This window comes from Lissotriton helveticus, chromosome 2_2, assembly GCF_964261635.1.
Source record: "Lissotriton helveticus chromosome 2_2, aLisHel1.1, whole genome shotgun sequence".
Classification (NCBI taxonomy): Eukaryota; Metazoa; Chordata; class Amphibia; order Caudata; family Salamandridae; genus Lissotriton; species Lissotriton helveticus.
Window position 1 is genome coordinate 326,658,585 of NC_136060.1, and position 10,615 is coordinate 326,669,199.

Below are 10,615 nucleotides of genomic sequence, written 5' to 3' on the forward strand. Positions count from 1 at the left end.
TAGTATACAACAAAAGGAGGCGAGCAGTTGACAGTCTATATAATTGGGCAGCCGCATGTAGTCATACTCAGTTAAAATTGGGGAAATTAGGATGTTGTTCAGTATATGAGCAATGGACACTGTTGTTTAATAGGTTTCCCTAACACGCAGACTGAGTTATACTATATGTCTTTACAGATATCAATTCCCAGAATAATGAGAAATACTTGATGACTGGAGGGAAGACACGCTGGCTACATTTAGAGCATACAAATTATAATTTTCCTGCTTCATTAAAGGGGAAAAAAAGGTAAAAATTATATGTAAAATGAGAGATCATTTTTGATTGACAATTGAATAAACTGATGGTGAAATAACAAACATAAAAATATATCCTCTTGATGTTATTTACAGGGCATATTCTTGGAAGTAACCATTGCCCACGAATTGCCTTAAACCTGAACACTGATTTCGTAAGGTATGTCTGATGAGAGTTAAAGGAACTGAATAGGTTAGCTCTTTGTACATCTGGGAGCATAAATACAAGGCTATATTCCACTGTATTTTATTGACAGGGTATTTTATTAGGATCATTCAGTGACCACAAAGTGCCCAAAATCCGAAGTTCTAACTTGTGAGTTATGTGTGATATTTGGTTTAGAAATTAAACAGCAGAACCCACAGTTAGTATATTGACATTGACATTAATGTGGGTCATTCTATGTATCAATTAGGTGTTCGTATTGGATTTTAAACTGTGACCGAATGGTCGGTTTGGAACAAGTAGGAGGAGAAAGAGATTGATGTCCCTCTGTTTTAATGTTCACACATTGATATGGCGGTCGGTTGTGAAGTATTAATCCTGCTTATTAGAAATGTGGTAGGAATATTCTGATAAATAAACTTCGTCAGGTATCCATCCTTAGTGAGGGGGATGTGTTGTGGCATTTATGATGTTTATCTTCCAACCATTAACTGGTATTTGTTCAAAGCTGAATTAGAGCTTGAACTTCTGGGGAGAGATATATATGAGGGATAACATAATTCTGGATTGTATGATGTTTTGTATGTGTGACACATAGGTTTGTTTGAATAACGGCAATGCCATTGGTACTGTATATGGGTGATTTTTTCCAATGGGGATGCTGTGTTTTCTTTAAAAAATATAACATGTTGTTGTTTAATGAAGTGCCACATCCATACAGATATATATTAATCTCATTTAATATAGATGTTAGGATTCCTGGACATGTTCTTATATAAAGTGTGAAGAAGGTGGTTTGAACCTGTTACTGCCACCGAAACGCGTTCCTGTGATATCGCCAGGGACCAAGACCACCCCTTCTGAAAATTAGACACCCAACTGAGATTTCCAAGGAAAGTCTAGGACAAGACCCACAAAGAGATAAAAATAGTCCACAGTCTCTGTCGCAGTTGTTCCTTTACAGCGTGGTTGTCTCCTTCTTGGTGTATCTCTTCAGGTCTCTTCAGGTGTCGTAGGGAAGGGGGTTTCCACAGGACGCAGCAGGAATAAGAAACACACAAAAAAAATAGAGAACACAGGTTCAGCCTATCTGGCAGTCATTAAAAAAAATAGAGGAACGTGCTCCCGTCACCTTCGTGCTCCTATGGTGGGGTGCCTAGGTGAAAAGGGGGTTCTTTGGTGGTTTTAGGGGATGTGACCCTTAATCCCTGCCCACCAACCCCTTAAAGAAAAGAACCCTGCCCCCGACACTAACCTGAACCCACGACCCTCCTGGGCCGTGGGAGGGGAAGTCACAGCCTCTCTTTCCTCTATGGGAGCGCTGGACTCGGTTGCTTTGCTCCCAGAGCGGTTGGCTGAGTGCTGCAGTGTTTCTCCCTCCTTGCTTGTTGCTGCCTCTGTGCCTCTCGTCTTCTCCTCGCTCTCATTGTCCTCCTCCGTGGTTTCCGCGTTCTCCTCCACGTCTCTTCCCCTGATCCTTTCGGGCTCCGCCTTTTCCTCCCGCCGGGTCTCTCTTGGGCCCGCCATGATTGGCTCAGGTGCCCTGAGGTCACAGGCGTCCTCTAGAGCGCTGCCTTCAGCTCCACCCGACCACATCACGGCCACCATGTTGGAGCGGTCGGGCGGTGGGTCAGTTCAAGGAGGGAAACCCTCAAAGTTCCCTTTGGTCGTCCTGTATTAAATTGTTATATTTCTTTTGTGATGTTGTTTAAAGAAATGTTTATATGCTTACAACATGCTTTTAGACTATGAATTAAATACCAATGTTGATTGATTAAATTGTTAAACTGTGAGACATTAACTTGCTTAATGTGCACTGTAGGAAACAAAATGTTTCAAATATTAGATTGTATTTTATTTTTATGATTGTGCATTACTTCTTGTTTAATGTATTTTATTGATTGATCTTTATATATATATATAAAATAAAGTTTTTAATTGTGATTTCACCTGGTAAATAAAGCATTTATATACTATCCTTTGGCGATTTCAGCAGTTTGTATATGAATGAGGTGTGGTTGAGATTTGAGTGTCCAAGTATGCTATTGAGGAGTCCTAAAGGGAATGTTCTTTGACTTGGTGTCTTTCTAAGAAAGACAGCACGCAATTGGCGCAAAGGGGTTGCATGTCCCGCCTTCTCTGTTCTGTGGCCTAGGGTCCGCGGGAGCGAGCATGAGAGCCATATGTTTCCAATTACCGCTGCGTCACGCGTTAATTGGAAACAGATGGGAAAAATTGGTGCTTTCACTTTCGCAGCGGCAGGCACAAGGGCGCTCTCGCGCGCACCACTTCCTGGATTGTCTTGTTTTAACAGCATTGTTCAGATCCTGAAATGTAGGCTTTTTATCTAACTTTCCGCTTTGCTGCTGATCAGTTTCTACCGCTTGTTTTTAATTTATATTTCACTGCAGTGGTGAAAGCTTTTTTTAATTCGATAAAATTAAATGAAAAAGGTTTGTATTGTAGCTGTGACTCTGTGCATCTTTAATCCGCAGGCCTTGTTTGTTTATTTCCAGAAGCATGCACGACGTGCTGTCTGTAATAACATTGTTTTTTTTCATACAACGCACCACATCGGTAATGGCCCCTACGCGTCTTTTTTAAATGAGGGTTAATTTAGCAAAAAATATATATATATTTAGATCGCACAACGTGCTTTTCTTTTAACATAGTATGGTTTTATTTTCTTATAGCGCGGCACATCCGTAATGGTGCCAGCGCATCTTCTTTTTTAAAATGAGGGTTAATTTAACAAATATATATTTATATTTATGTTTGCAATGTGGTACGCCTTAAGAATAGGGTCCCGCATTTTGCTTTTGTTAGGCTTTTATTCCGTGCACACACTACGATCCCGGTCTTTTCAGGGCAGCCGACGCTGCCTCACAACCCCCTCTATGCAGATTCCACATCAATAGGGTGTGAAGCACTGCTCCAAGCAACCCTCACCCGCAAATGCTATTCACCTGTTAGAGGCTCCCAGACCTGAGACAATTTCAGCTCGCGGCTATGGGTGGGTAGGTAGAGTCGCTCAGTCCACTGTAATCAAAAGACTAGGGGGCATATTACCAACCAATAGAGATAATTTTTGTCTCTAACTTGTTTAGAGACAAAAATTATCGCCGCACATCGGCGATTTTTATCGCAGATAAACCTTGCTATTAGCAAGGTTTATCGCAAATGCGATAAAAAACGGCCGCAATGCATGAATATCGCTGAAAAGTCAGCGATATTCATGCATTATCGAGCAAATGCTCTTAGCCATGTTATCCACATCCCATTGGATAACATGGCTAAGAACTGCTCCTGGGCAGGTGTTAGCTTTCGGAGATATTCGCGCTTAGCGCGAATATCTCCAAAAGTTGGTAATAGGAGATAGCGATCTTAGCGACTGTTTTCAGTCGCTAACATCTTGGCACGCCCACTTTGCATGTCATTAGTGATAAATATCACTGACATGCAAAGCGGGGCCCAAGATGGTCACTATCTCCTATTAGCTGTCGCTAACTGGTGTTAGCGACAGCTTGGTAATAGGGAGATCATTTTATCTCCGCTTTCTTGGCTTTTAAAGCCAAAAAAGCGGAGATAAAGCCCCTTGATAATATGCCCCTGTGTGTCTCCCATCACCATGCAGCTCTTTCCACGGACACTAAGCCTTGCCTTTCAAAGTTATTAACCTCCTTTTTGGGCAGTTTATTTATTTTGTTAGATAATGGACACCGCAACTTGCTTTACCTGCCAGATACTTGAGCCTCCCATTGTCAGTTGTGTGCAAGATATCTTGCCAGCTTGGATGAATACAGTAAGACACTATATTTCAGACTTTCAGACTGCTTGGCAGTATGCCAAATACCCTCTGGTGCTTTGCACCAGTGCTTGCAAGGTTCTTAGGGGCATATTACCAAGCAATAGCGATAATTATCACTATTGCTTGGTTAGAGACAAAAATATACCGCTGAGCTGCGGCGATTTTTTTGCAAATAAACCTGCATGAAAAGTCAGCGATATTCATGCATTATCGAGCTAATGCTCTTAGCCATGTTATCCACCTCCCATTGGATAACATGGCTAAGAACTGCTCAGGGCAGGTGTTAGCTTTTGGAGATATTCGCGCTTAGCGCGAATATCTCCATAAGTTGGTAATAGGAGATAGCGATGTTAGCGACTGGAGCATGTCATTAGTGATAAATATCACTGACATGCAAAGTGGGGCCCAAGATGGTCGCTATCTCCTACTAGCTGTCGCTAACTGGTGTTAGCGACAGCTAGGTAATAGGGAGATAATTTTATCTCCGCTTTCTTGGCTTTTAAAGCCAAAAAAGCGGAGATAAACCCCCTTGATAATATGCCCCTTAGTTCCTTCACTGTACCACATCTTTTAATCACAGTGCAACCACCCGAGACATGGGTGTGTTAAAATTCTTAGATCCCCGTGCCTGTAGACTTAAGGACTGTGTATTATGGTCTAGAACATTCCATCACCTTGACTGCCTTTTTTATTACACCCTGCTTTTACTCTATGTAGTCTGTCTGGTACTCCTGTCTGTCCCATTGCAGAACTTTCCTACTTATGACCAGTATCTAAAAGATTTCCTCTCTCTTGGAATTGATTGTGAGATTCAGAATGCAGAAAATGAACTGATCCAAAATTATATTTTTACTTTGTCCTTGAGGGAATGTACTTTGTGTGCACACATCCGACTCAGGCAGGATTGGGGTTGCATTTAGTTGGATCTTCTACTACAACACTTGCCCTGCTTACGCAACGAGGGCTGAGCGAGCGCCCCTCAGGACGCTTTTGGGCAGAGTTTATTGCGGGCGACCTCTTCCTTGCCTTGGATGAACGCGCTGTTCCGAGACAACCCTGAGCACTCTGCCCTTCACACATACTTTACAACGTAATGCTGTGAAGGTACTAAATAAAAGGCAAGCTAATATTCCAGCCTCCATGAACGCATTCAAGTAACAGCAGCTCAGGAAAGGTTTCAGCTTTCCACCAAGCCTTGGGCTGTGCCGATAAGAACAAGCATAGGCATAGTCAATAGGTCTCACCTTTGAGACCTTATAAGTGTTTAGTTATCCAGAACAATATCCTTGGTGCAACAACATCAGGTGTTGCATGTCTAAACACTTATAAGGTCTCAAAGATGAGACCTATTGGATATGCCAATGCTTGTTTTGAGTGAGTGGCTCATGCAAGTATGCCACTGTGAGGTTGAGATGCTGCATGTGCTTTTACAGGAGCCCCAGTGACATTGTGCCTCTTCACAATGTATCTTGGGTCTGGTGTAATACTTATATCTCCTATTTTCACACCCAATGCATCCTTAAATGTCCCATGTACAGTCGGGGTTGACACTCCTATTACCTCTGCCCTCCAGTGATACTTTACCCATCACATGTGGTGGTGGTGGTGGACTTGGTGGTGGTGGACGTGGTGGTGGTGGTGGATGTGGTGGTGGTAGACATGGTGGTGGTGGACGTGGTGGTGGTAGTGGTGGACGTGGTGGTGGTAATGTGGTGGTGGTGGTGGTGGTGGTGGACATGGTGGTGGTGGTGGATATGATGGTGATGGATGACGTGGTGGTGGACGTGGTGGTGGTGGATGTGGTGGTGGTGGTGGTGGTGGACATGGTGGACATGGGGGTGGTAGACGTGGTGGACATGGTGGATGTGGTGGTGGTGGATGTGGTGGTGGATGTGGTGGTGGTGGACGTGGTGGTGGCGGTGGTCATGGTGATGCTGGAGGTGGTGGACATGGTGGTGGATGTGGTGGTGGAGGACGTGGTGGTGGAGGACGTGGTGGTGGTGGATGTGGTGGTGATGGACGTGGTGGTGGTGGATGTGGTGGTGGTGGTTCACGTGGTGGTGGTGGATGAGGTGGTGGTGGACGTGGTGGTGGTGGACGTGATGGTGATGGACGTGGTGGACATGGTGGTGGTGGACATGGTGGTGGACGTGGTGGTGGATGTGGTGTTGGTGGATGTGGTGGTGGTGGACGTGGTGGTGGTGGGTGCAGTGGACATGTTGGTGGTAGACGTGGTGGATGTGGTGGTGGTGGATGTGATGGTAGACATGGTGGTGGTGGATGTGGTGGTCGTGGTGGACATGGTGGTGGTGGACATGGTGGTGGACGTGTTGGTGGTGGACGTGGTGGTGGTGGACGTGGTGGTGGAGGACATGGTGGTGGAGGACGTGGTGGTGGTGGAAGTGGTGGTGGTGGATGTGGTGACGTGGTGGTGGTGGACCGATCCCGGCAACAACTTTGAAAGGGTTAGCCAGTCCAGACGCGCATTATTAGCAGGTCTGTGAGGAGGGCTGAATTTATTATTTTGTCAGGTTTTAAGTTCCCAGTCCAGCTATGCACTTATTTGTTTTGTATGGGTGCCTTTTTTATTGGTGTTTAAACCTGGACATTGTTGTACATTCTGTTTCGAAGTGCTTTGATGGTTGGATGCGTGGATTATTTATTGGCATCAGTTGCACGTGGCAATTTCGCCTCTGGATTTCTACTGGTTCCACTATACGAGGCCCAGGAGTGCAATTGATTTTTCTTTAACAGTACCACGCTAGGCTCCTGGTTTATGGATGCTCTTGTTACTTTATAAAATCTATTTAACACAGCCAGATCCGAAGGGGCCACAATCCTCCCACACCCTCCCCTTCGGTGGATGCGTACTAACGCTCTACGGAGACACTGAAGTGCGGAGTTCACCACAAAAAACCCTTTCTTTTGCACTGCGCAGGAATACCTAAAACAAAATTACATCCATGCGCGCAGAACGGAGAGAACAGAAGGGGACAGCTCCAGGGTGGTACACGCGCCCTAGACTCGCAGAGTGGGAAGAAGGCGAAGACCCCAGCGGTGGCACAGGAGGCGACTGTTCCAGCGGTGGTACACTGCACATGCCCTAGACTCACACAGTGGGAAAAAGGCGACAGCTTCAGGGTGGTACAGGTGGCTCACAGGGATTTATTGAATCATACTGCTGTTCATTTAAACAGAAAACTAGGCCAATACATAGGGTGTGCACGTGGCCTCGGGGCGATCTGCACGTTCCCTATAGGGCACATCTTCACTTTTATATTTAGTGATTGTCAGAGGCACTATCAAATTAAAATAAAGTAAAGAATGTTGCAAAACATGGAGCACGACACTTCCTGGGTTAATGAAAAACACGTAGAAGATAACAACTGTCAAATTCTACATGAATTAACAAGAGGCATTCGGGAATCGAAATGCACGAAGAATTCGAAAATCGGAGCAAACAAGTCTGCAACGAAGACATAGGCTTAAATCAAAGGTAATGGAACATTTTGCATATGTTTGGTGTTTAAGCGTCCGTATGTGCAGCACGTCCGGTTACAAGATTCTACGCAACACTGATTCATATTAAAACCGTACCTAGAGCAGTTGTCAGAAACAGCACCGTGAATTGTAAATGCAACTGTGCTTATAATAGTGTTTACTATCCTGGACAAGGCGTCGAATAATTTTAAGGCGAATAGCACGCTACTCTGGAAACAAATAGGATTAGCAGTGTATTATTTTACATAATTACACTGCACTCAGTGCAACATACACTCCAAATACCACTCAGTGCCACATAATTACACATCACATAATTACACTTCACTCAATGCAACATACACTCCACACAATACCACTCAGTGCCACATAATTATATGCTACATAATTACACTGCACTCAATGCAACATACACTCCAAATAGTACCACTCAGTGCCACATAATTACACTCTACTGAATGCAACATACACTTCACAGAATACCACTCAGTGCCACATAATTATATGCCACGTAATTACACTCTACTCAATGCAACATAAATACACTCCACATACCACTGAGTACCACATTATTACACATCACATAATTGCTCTGTATTCAATGCAACATAAATACACTCCACATAATACCACTCAGTACCACATAATTACACGCCACATAATTACTTTCTACTCCATGCAGCATAAATACACTCCACATAAATGCACTCTATGCCACATACCACCAATCAACATACATGCACTCCACACTATGACACAATTTCACTAAGCATAATTTTACTCAACACCACAGTTCCAAGCCACACAATCCAACTCCACACATTTCCAATACACACCACACAATTACACACCAAACAAAATATTTCAATTCCAGAACTCCACAAACCACAATGTACCTCCAATCCACACTATATAGTGTCACCACCTGAGCACCAAACATCATTCACCACCACCATTTTGCATCAGTGCACCACCTAAGCATCACTACAGTCTGCTCTTGGAATCGGGCATCTGTTGATTCTCCCCTAGTGTCTGTCCGCTGCTCGTGTTTTAATTAAATTACTGCTTTACAACCTCCACTCCCCATTATTTATTTCCTGCTCCACCATAACAAAAAAATGATAACAAACAAGCATGAGAACAGGTGGGAAGAAGTTGCCAGCAGTGCAAGTAAAAAAAACTAGAAGACATTTTTGTATGTTCAAATCTTTTTTTAAAGAGGTTTTTTCAGTTGTATATAATGTCGTCTTTGTTTGTATAAAGGTATAAAAAATGCTTAACACTTTTTATTATAACTTTTCAACATAATGCACAGCAGCCACAATGCTCTAGAACACAACCAAAAGTTCTGGCTAAACACTGGGGGCCTCATTTATGAAAAGTGACACTTCGCTGCGTGAAAACAGCGATGCGTCACTTTTCACTGCGCCCTCCTTGCGAGACCATGATGCATAATATTTACAGTATGACGCATCATGGCGCAAGGAGTTACAGATACGTCAGTATTTCTGACGTATCTGTATGGCGCAAAAGTGACGCATTGCTGGAGTGTGTCACAAACGTGGCGCAACTCCAGCAATGTGTCCTTTCACATGGGGCAAGCCCCATGTGAAAGGGCCTGCATCAGTCTTACGCCTGCTCTGGGGCAGGCGTAAGAAATTGACGCATTTGTGTCTTAGAAGTGGCGCAGTGAAATCTTATAGATTTCACTGCGTCACTTCTATGACCCTGTGTTGCGTCAGAACGCCCCCCTGCATACATTATACCTGGTGTAGGTATAATGTAGCGCAGGGGTTTACAAAGGGACGCATCTACCTAGATGCGTCACTTTGTATATTTGGTGCAACAAGGCACATTTTTTACGCTGCTAGTGCGTCACAAAAAGTGACGCACCGGCAGCGTAATAGTGACGCATGGCCCAAGGTGGGGAGAAGTGTGGCTCACTGGTTAGAGGAGGCAGACCTGGAAGCAGAGGTCAGCCCGGGACCAGGGTTCAATTCCTGGCTCGGTGGTGTCTTGAGTCCTAAAAAATGTCCATGGACTCGACAATTCTCGCTCCGGTGCCTACTCGATCCACGGGTTCACACTCTGCGACTCTGGGCAATAGCTTGCTTAATCTCCACAACGGCCCCTCGCGGTGGGATGCCTGGCTTTCACCTTGCGGATACCCTGCCGGGGTTATCTCACAGGGGAATACCAGGACGGGTTCCCTAAGCAAGCTCTTAGAAACCGCTTGGTGATTTGCGCTATATAAATTCCTTTACAATTACAATTACAATTACAAGGTCCCAAAGGCGCGACCTATTGGCTATGCAAATGCTTGCTTAAAATCGCTGAGTGAACTTGGCTTACAATTACCACTTTTTTGGGGGGTTTTAAAGAGGGAATCACATGGAGGCTTTTTTTTATTGATTGTTTATTTCTGTAATGATGATGTTACATAAGTGTTTGAATTGTTTTAAATATGTGTCTATCTTTTATGTATGCACATTTTTGGATATGTTTGTAACCGAATAAAGATTCTGACTTGAATTGAACTGAAATTGACTGAACCAGTACTGCTACAAGCTAATCGCTCCAAAAACACAATCAATAACCACTGCTTTCCTTTTTTTTTTTTTTTTACATTTTTCTTTTTAATGAACCCGGAAATTCTCTGCTGACACTAATTTGAAATGCACAGATTATGAAACAAACATTTCCTTCTATTTAATTTGGACTGTACCGATAAAACAATTATTGCGTCTTCTAGCTCGTGTACATTGTGTGCTTGCAATAGTCTCTTAAAATGTGCATAGGTCTTAGGCTGCCATCTAGTGGACGAGAGGTACAATTGGCCGTGT